At 34.4% G+C, this 9,317-nt stretch overlaps 1 pseudogene across 1 annotated transcript; it reads right to left on the bottom strand.

Moving 5' to 3' along the window:
- Nucleotides 1–2,455: 2,455 nt before the first annotated feature.
- On the bottom strand, nucleotides 2,456–5,243 carry LOC111305677 (receptor-like protein kinase FERONIA pseudogene; annotated as a pseudogene). The gene has a single exon (XR_016331442.1). The product of XR_016331442.1 is annotated as a receptor-like protein kinase FERONIA pseudogene (transcript).
- Nucleotides 5,244–9,317: the final 4,074 nt, after the last annotated feature.

The raw sequence follows: 9,317 nt of genomic DNA, 5'->3' as shown, positions 1-9,317 counted from the left end.
CATGAAAATCTTTAAAAATCTTCAACATTTAGGCAGACTTTCAAAGCAAGTTAAATTTTTATAAAATTTGAAAATAATTAAAAAAATATCATATATTTTTCTTTTTATAATAACTTATTATTAATAAAATTACCAATTTATTTAGTGATGTTGTCTTTGTTTTTTTTATAATAATAATAATTTTCTAACATCTAGGTGAAATTATCATTATTTAAAACATGATTAAGTTCCCTCCAACATCTAGGCAGGAAAAATTTTTTTATTACTAATTTATTTTATGATTATTTATACTTATTTTATGAGTATTATTTAAAACTTGGGTCATTATTCTTAAACAAAATTAAAAAGAATCAAAAGTTTTCAAAAAATTTATTCTTTATTATTATTAGTATTATTATAAAATGATAAATTCTAAAAGTTTAAACATGCAATAATGGAGTAAAAAATGATATAAATAATATATATAAAATAATAAAAATAATAATAAAAAATTTACTTGAATCGGACCAATTAACGGTCTGGTTAACACTAGTTTCATTGGTTCAGTTAGTTTGGTAATTTGGCCATTCGGTCTGATCTAATTGAACAGGTTCAAGGCTGTTGAAGAAAACAGGTCAACTGGTTGGTTGCAGATCTCAGGTCTGGTCATGGGCACACGTGGATCATTCCCCTTTTAAACGACATCGTTTTGCTTCTTTGTTTTTTTTATATAAAAGCCAACTTTTTTTTTCAGATCATTTTCTCTTTTCTTTCATAAAAAAAGTCTCAGCCTTAAAAAAAAATTCTCTAGCCTCATCGAAATCCAGCACCTTGTCGTCCCACTGGCCTCCACCTGAGGTTGTCACCGGTGGTCGCCATCGATGGTTGTTGTCAATCGTAATCGATGATCGAAAAATGAAAAAAAAATTTGAAAGCTCTCTTTAACGCGATCTTTCTAGATCGAATCTCTTTAACGCGATCTTTCTAGATCGAATCTTCCTTTCACCAAAAATAGCCTTGATCAATCTAGATTAGGGTTTGAAGTTTTCTGTTTTCCTTTCTTTTTTTTTTTTTTGTAAAACTAAAACTAATACAATTTCTTTGTTCTTTGCAAGTAGCTCGGTGCTATTGGTTTCTTACCTAATTAGCGAGGACTGTGTTGTTTTTTTTTTTTTTTTTTGGTTTTTTTGTTTTCTGATGGGTAAAGGGTTTTTGGCTCGGTCAATGTCTAAGTTAGAGGGTAAGGACTCGTGGGGCTTGGATGTGGCTAAGTAAAGTGTTGGGTGAGGGTGGAGCCTCGGGTTCGTGGGCATGTGTTAAAGATTTCTGGGTGTAGGGAACTCAAAGGTTTCTAGGTATTGAAAAGCTTGGGTGCTTGTATCTATGCCTGTGTCTGTGTCTAAGGGTCCTCATTTGATTTGGAGTTTAAATTAGCTTTGTAGAGATTTAAGATTGACAGGGCATGGGGCTTTTAGCGTGGTGGTCAGGGTTGTTGATGGGGCTACAGTGCTCTGGTGAAGGGACTGGACAGGGGCTAGTAGTGGTGCCGTGCACGGCATCCACTGGCACTAACCCCCTGCTTTCTACTCTCCTTTTTTTTGTATTTTTTATTTGTTTTGCTTTTTTTTTTCTTTTGTTTTTGTTGTATTTTGTTGTGTTTAATTAATAAATTAATATTAATGTAAAAAAAATAAATAAAATAAAAGATAAGTAGGCTTTGGGCTTAAAGAACAAAATTGAGTCTCGAGCCCAATCAAAATCGAGCCCTGGTCTTATTGAATCAAAATCGGGCCTCAACCCGAGAATTCTATATTTGGCTTATATTAAACCAACACCCAATTAAAAAAATTTGAATAAATTTAATGTCTACAATGATCATCATAGTTGTAATTTTAATAATTCGTGAAGTTGGATCATGGATGAATATATCAATGTGAATATGCCACAAGGAGGAAACCATTAAATATGGATGGAGACCCTAATAATTGGTTTTCTTACCAAAAATCAGATAGCCTCTACCAGCAGGCCTACGGCCATTGCGCTCAAAATTCTAGAGATGTTGATGCCCAAACATTCCGATGAGACTTCTATCATCATCCTTGACAAATAAGCCCATGGGTTAACCATATATATAACCCTTGCGGGGGAGTAGTGTCCAAACCATTTGATATAGATGTTGACATGCTGTTAAAGTCATCTGACAGGGCGTTATCAGAAGGATTAAATTGTTTTCTTTATGTGAAGAACAGCATTATTTTACGTAAAGGGTTTGGTAGCTTTGATTCCCTATATCTTTAAAGGACAATTATTGATGTTTTTATATTGCAATTTGCAACAACTTTGGAAAAGAAGGCAAAGTATTTAATTTACTCCTAATATTCAGTTCCACATATTCCACACTTTACTCGCCCGCCCTTGTACGAGCTTAAGGTTGAAACAACTTCACTTAAAGTTGCAGGGGAATACAAAACTATAGTGAACGAAATAAAATCTACTTCTTATTTACTCATAAATTGAAAATATCATCATCGTCCCATAAAATTGGAACCATAACCCTCCCTGATGTCCCATACACCCCACAATCACTCGAGTTGCTCTTTTGACCATCGCGTGGCAAGGCACCATAAGATGGAACAGTACAATACGAGGCCTGGAGACGACACAGGGCAGGTGGTCTACCCCATTTCAATCCTGCCTTGTCACTGAGAAACCTGAATAATTCCTTGTGAGAAATTCTTTTGTTCCAAAATGTTGGACAAGAATGCACCACCTTGGAATTGTTGCTTGGTCTTAAAACAATCTCCATGTCATTGTTGTTAATGATTTCTTCATCATTCAAAGCAGCATCAGTGCACTCTTGTAACTTTAAAGCATTCTTAAGTTTACTTAACACAGCAGCCATTGTAGGCCGTTTATGCCTATCATCGTTAAGGCACTTTAAAGCAATACTCACATACGCTTTCAAGCAGCCTGGAGCAATCTGACCTTTTAGATTGGGATCAATAATCTGTTTAAGCTTGCAAGCTTTAATGCGTTGTCGAACCCACTCTGCCAGGCTTTGCTGTTCATCATCTAGCCTCGAATCCACTGCTGGTCGAGCACATAACATCTCAAATAAAACTACCCCAAAGCTATACACATCGGATTTCACTGATAGGCGGTAAGTTTGAAAATAATCAGGGTCCAAATATCCAAAGGTACCCTTAACACCAGTTGTGACATGGCTGCGCGATAAGCTCGTTGGGCCAAATCTGGATAGACCAAAATCTGAGACCTTGGCAACCCAGTTCTCGTCTAAGAGAATGTTGCTTGGCTTGATATCCCTGTGGATGATGGTGGGGTTTTCGTCATGGAGGTATTTTAGGCCACGGGCAACACCAATGCAGATTTCAAGCCTTTGTATCCATGATAATGGAGGACCCTCTGTGCTGTAGAGATGATCCCGGAGGGTTCCCCGTGGCATGTAGTCGTAAACAAGGATCTTGACCCCTTCATCACAGAAACCTATCAGCGACACAAGATGCGGGTGCCGGAGATCGGATAGCATTTTAATCTCTGCCTCAAACTCCTTGGAACCTTGAGTTGACGTTGGCTTCAGGGCCTTTATAGCAACTGGAATTTCACCGTCTATGCAACCTTTGAAAACTCTACCAAAACCACCACTGCCAATAACTAGAGCTCTGTCAAAGCTGTTGGTGGCATTTTGGAGCTCTTCAAATGTGAAACGTCTGCAAAGTTCACTCGTTACCACTGACTTGTCCTTCGCGTTGCTCTTCCCTCTCCTCAAAAGACAGAAAATAGTGAGACCAATTGGCAAGATTACAGTGAAAGCAGCCAGCGTCGCCCCACCAATGATGAATGCCAATTTTCTGTCCTGAGGCTTGTTGGCTCGTGGACTTGGGATTGGTGGAATCTTGGAAACAGGATTTGGTCCAGCGAGATTGCCTTGAAAGTCACTGAGTTTGAACACTTCCAAACCATTTAGGACAGGATCAGAGTTTAGAGCTCGTAACTTGGTGTTGTTTCCCAAAGTTATGACAAGATCAGTCTTACCAGCATTTCCTTCATTTGGCATCTTGACAACATAGTCTCTGTATACAGCAATTCCTGTGCCCCCACCCCAAGTGATCTCATCTGCCTTAGCCTCAGTCTTTCCATTTCCAATTCTAACAAGGACCTTCCTGCTTCCACGCTTTGTCACCTCTGGCTGAAGCTCACATAAGTGAAGTCTTACCAGGTATGTAAACCCTGAATCAACTCTCAAATTCCAGAAAAGACTCTTCCATCTTTTTGTAGACCGGGCTGTTTGATAGACCTCTGCAGGTGCTACGTAAGGTGCAATTTTGAAGTATTTGATTCTAATAGTTGTATTGAGAAGCCAATCACCTGAACCTCGAAAATAGGCCTGGTCCTCTAACCATTCCCGATACAAACCTGAGTCATTTGCTGGTGAAATAGAACTCCCACCAACGTTTAGCCTGAGAATCATTTCAAGGGCTGTATTGTTTTCAACAGCAAAACGATTTCGCAAGCCAGAACCATGTATGCGTCTAGGTCTTGAGCCTGTGTAATAAAGATTAGTGGGCATAGAGACAATCGCAATCCCATTTATGAAAGCATAAGCACCCAAAGGAGTCGAAGAAGGAGTAAACGTTAAATCTAAAACCTGGCTTTCTTCTATGTTTAAACAGAATTCTTTCACCAGAGTTTTCAATCCTAAAGAATCAGCAGCCAGAGAAGGACTAAAGTGGCTAAGAAGAGTGAATGACCCAGCAGTAACAGTGAAGGAAGCTGTAGACATTTGAAAACCTTGGTAAGAACTAGGATTAAAATATAAGCGCACAAATTTTTGGCCTGGACTAACCGGAAAAGAGTAAGTGAATGGAGACCGAAAAATTCGAGCAGTCATATAGGGAATTGGATCAATAGAGGGCTGTAAGGAAATGGGTTTTGAGACAATAGATGTGTCATTTGATTGCTCTGATGCAATAAATTTTGAACCAGTGCTAGAGTCACTGGTCCATTCATGGCCATCAAGGCCAATCGAGTTACTAGGGGAACCACAATTAAGGAAGATATTTTTGGCATTTGTGAATCTAAGATAATTGATAAAGAAGAAGAAGAGAAGAATATGATGCCTGGTCGGAGATTTCATGGGGGCGTTTTTGCGATATATGGATGGCAAGGAAGACAAAATTCTTCCCTATAAGTATCGGTCTGAGCCAAGGAAGGACACGGTAATAGACGTGGGCCAAAGGAATCGACGCGTAAGGCTCGAGTAAGTGGACTAAAAGACTGAAGAATGGCTGACTGAAAGAGAAAAAGGTCACAACTTACAACCATTCCATTGCAAAGGAAATCACGTGGGTGACCAAATATTTTAATATACAACTGGTCAAGCTTAAACTTGATAATTAGGTATAAATATGCGTAAAATATTAAATTTATGTCTTAATTTATACTATATATCAAACGTAAAATATATATTGATTTTTAGTTAATTTATACATAATTTTTAAAAAAAATTTTAAACTATATTTTATATATATTTTTCATATCATATCATCTTATCATATTTTATTTAAAATTATTAAGTTTATAATTTATAATTTTTATTCTTATTATTTGTCTTTCTTGTTGTATACAAATTCGATATTAAATATTAATATTATATTTATGAACAAATTAACCTAGTATAAATTAATAAATTTCATTCCTAAATTATTTAATTAAACTCCGCTGCATCAAATAATAATAATCGTCTTTCCATTTTTTAAGTTTTAACCTGCTTCTACTATTCCAATTTCAATTGAGAGATTTCTACTTTATTTTCCAATTACGTAATTAGAACACGGCTTGTACGCATGATACACCGTTAACTTTCTTAAACTAATGGCGGCTGAAATAGACTGAACAATAAAGAAAAACAAAAATTATACCCACAATTAAAACGTTTATTTATTCTGGCTTTCGCTTTCGTCTAAACGATAATCCAACGACTTCCTTACTTATGCATGGCTATGAATGGAATTAATTTGGAAATTTCATACTTGCTATAGAAAAAAAACTGTACAAATTTATGCAATTAGTTTCTTCTTTAATTTAAAACTTAAGATTTCTTCCATCTAATATAATTTATAATTTATAAAAAATTGAGTCATCTTATTATTATATCAATTTACTAATTTAAGTCTTGCTAATATAAGTTAAATTCATTATTTTATCATGAATGGTTCTTAAATTAAAATAAAATATTTAACATGAGACTTAAACTTAAAAATTTTTTAATATGATATTTAAATTATAAATTTATTAATTAATATACCATTCACCCATAATATTAGTTTTAAATGACAATATCTACAAACAAATAATTTTTTAAATACCACATTATTAAATAAATTAATAGTTCAAAAATTAAATTAAAAATTTTGAAATTTAGATACTATATTAAATATTTTATTATAATTTAAAAATTATTTATTACATTAAAAAAATCAAAATACACAAAACCAATTCAAATCCTAGCCTCCTAAGCTAACTGTTTTATGCAAGTGATTACTTGTTGAATAAGTCAAATATTAATTAAGAAAAACTTTACCATAATTGCGATTCATCATGTATTCTTTGTTGGAGGTAAAAATTATTTATTTGATGAATAAGTCCAATATTAATTAAGAAAAATTTTACTATAATTGCAATTCATCATGTATTCTTAGTTGGAGGTAAAAATTATTTATTTAAACCCTTTCGCTACTTTCATTTCATTATTTTGGTTTGACTTTAGTGTAAAAGCTTGAAAATGCTCGCTGCTAATAGTCGCATTCTGGATATATATTTATGTGGGAACACATATTGTTCCACTAAACTTTCCTTGAAATTGCATTTTACTTGATTTTCTATGTCAGCTACGTTGGCTGCATCAAACGAAGTTCTTCGTAATTTCAAGACGTTGCCTCTATCTCCTTGTAGAGCTCCACTTATGAAGGTTGTTGCTGTCATGAATTTAACTGCTGCGCATAATGCCAAGACAATGATGAGAGCTGATTCACCAGAAAATTAGGCACGTGAGGGAGCTGATCACAAAAATAGTACAAAGAAGCTTAATAGAATAGATTCTAGAAGAAAGGAAGAATAGGTAACTGGCAGACAGTTGAGAATATTGCTCTTTTACAATTGGTCCATTGTCTTTAGCATTACTGTCAGTAGTGGTAGTACATATAAAAATATATTCTGTAAACCTGAAATTCATGTAGGAAGTTATTATCAATTTCTTCTCTTTCTAAAATTCAACCTCCTTGTTCTCTATTTCCTTTCTATTCATTCATATTCTCTCTTATTCTCATCCTTTATCATTTCTGTTTTTCTTATTCCTTGTTATTCTCAACCTTTACCAATTAAAACCGTGACAAATTGGTATTAGAGCTTCGAAAGATTCAACTACTAAAAACTAGGGAAACATAAACAGCAGAAGGCAATGGTAAAAAAAACTGATAATAACTTCCTTCATGAATTTCATGTTTACAGAATATGTTTTTATATTTACTGGCACTAGTAACAGTAATGCTAAATACAAGGGACCAATAGTAAAAGAGCAATATTCTTAATGGTTTGCAAGTTACCTATCCTTTCTTTCTTCTAGAATCTGTTCCATTAAGCTTACTTGTACCATTTTTGTGATCAGCTTCTTCATGTGCCTCATTCTCTGGTGAACTAGCTCCCATCATTGTCTTGGCATTGTGCGCAATAGTTAAATCAAGAGAAATTTGAGGAGTTGAGATCTTATATGTTGTAATATAATCCCAACTTCCTAGAAAATTACTTTGTTTCCAGTTTTGTAAGTGGGTTAAAAAAAGATATTAAAACTAGAGTCAAGGCCAATGATCTTACCACATTGACTGTAGCCTTTAGACAGGCCAAGCTTCATGAGCTATCTATTGAGGTCGAAAGTAAAAGGCAGAGAGTTTCTTAAGCCAACTCAACACACCACTACTTACTAGAAACCTACAAAAACCTTCCTAATCCAAACACCAAAAGCTACCGTAAACAACTTACCAAATTTAAAAAGAAACTTACTCATGGAACAAAGGGGATCACAGAACTTATGTTTCAAAAGTGGAGAAAAGTTCAACCCAGGGCATACTTTTAAGAACAAACAACTCAACTCTGTTACTGCTAAAGAACAAGCTATTGAATTGGAGACATTAGAAACTGAACCAACTGAAGCTGAATAGGATGGTAGTGAAAAATCGATCAACACAAAAGGAAGCTTGGAAATCTCTATCAATGCATTAACTGGTAATGTGGGACATAGTACTTTAAGAATACAAGTATCAAGGGCAAACCTATTAATGTGCTAGTTGACAGTGGAAGCACACATAGTTTTATTAGTCCTCGATGGGCCAAAGAAGGAGTGGAGTTACTGCACACAAACCCTTTAGCGATAATTGTAGTTAATGGAGAGAAATTTTACAGTACAACTAAGTGCCACCAACTAGAATGGTTGATGCAGGGCCATTTATTTACTCATGATCTAAGGGTTTTACCTATGAGAGGAAGTGATATGGTTCTTGGAGTTGACTGCATGAAAATGTACAGCCCATTGACTATTGATTTCAATGAACTATCTCTTTCATTTCAAAAAGAAGGGCAACAGGTAACATTGAAGGATGGGCAACCACATGGAACATTTAAACTCATCTCCGGTGAAAAATTATAAAAGCTAGCAAGAAAAGATTTGAGGCTTATATAGGAGTTGTACATGATAAATGTTGATTGTGGTAAGACAAAAATTCCTAAAAAACTGTAGAATTTGCTCTTCTCTTATTCTAATGTGTTTAATGAACCAAAAGGCTTCCACCAGAAAGGAGCCATAATCACAATATTCTCCTTAAAGCTGGTTCCCAACCTATTAACTTAAGGTCATTGTCATAACATATAGATCCGTAAATTTATAACTAGACTTAACAAGAGGAGTTGCCATTAATCTTTTATTAAAGTGTAATTGATCACCTAATAAATTTATCCTTTTAAGAAGCTCTTAAGCTTGACTAAAAGTCTCTAAAAAAATAAATTCTGGTATATTAATCAAAATAGTGTTCGAGAGTTTGATTATATATAGGAAAAGTTATATCACCCCCACATGCCATCTAAAAGACAATACCATTTTATTTTAAATTATTCTAAAATCTTGATTCCAATAGTCTTAAATTTAATATTAAAAATAACTCTTAAAATTTTTTCATCAATTTGATAGAATTCTTAAAAATATTTTCTCATCTTAAAAGTATTCAAAAATCCCATTTGTTTTCTTGAAGAAGCTCTATCATTAGAAAAAG

Source organism: Durio zibethinus, chromosome 21 (genome assembly GCF_047325235.1).
Source record: "Durio zibethinus cultivar Kanyao isolate XHJ-2024 chromosome 21, ASM4732523v1, whole genome shotgun sequence".
NCBI classification, from domain to species: domain Eukaryota; kingdom Viridiplantae; phylum Streptophyta; class Magnoliopsida; order Malvales; family Malvaceae; genus Durio; species Durio zibethinus.
The sequence above is the reverse complement of the archived record's forward strand: the minus strand, read 5'-3'. Positions and strand labels throughout refer to the sequence as shown.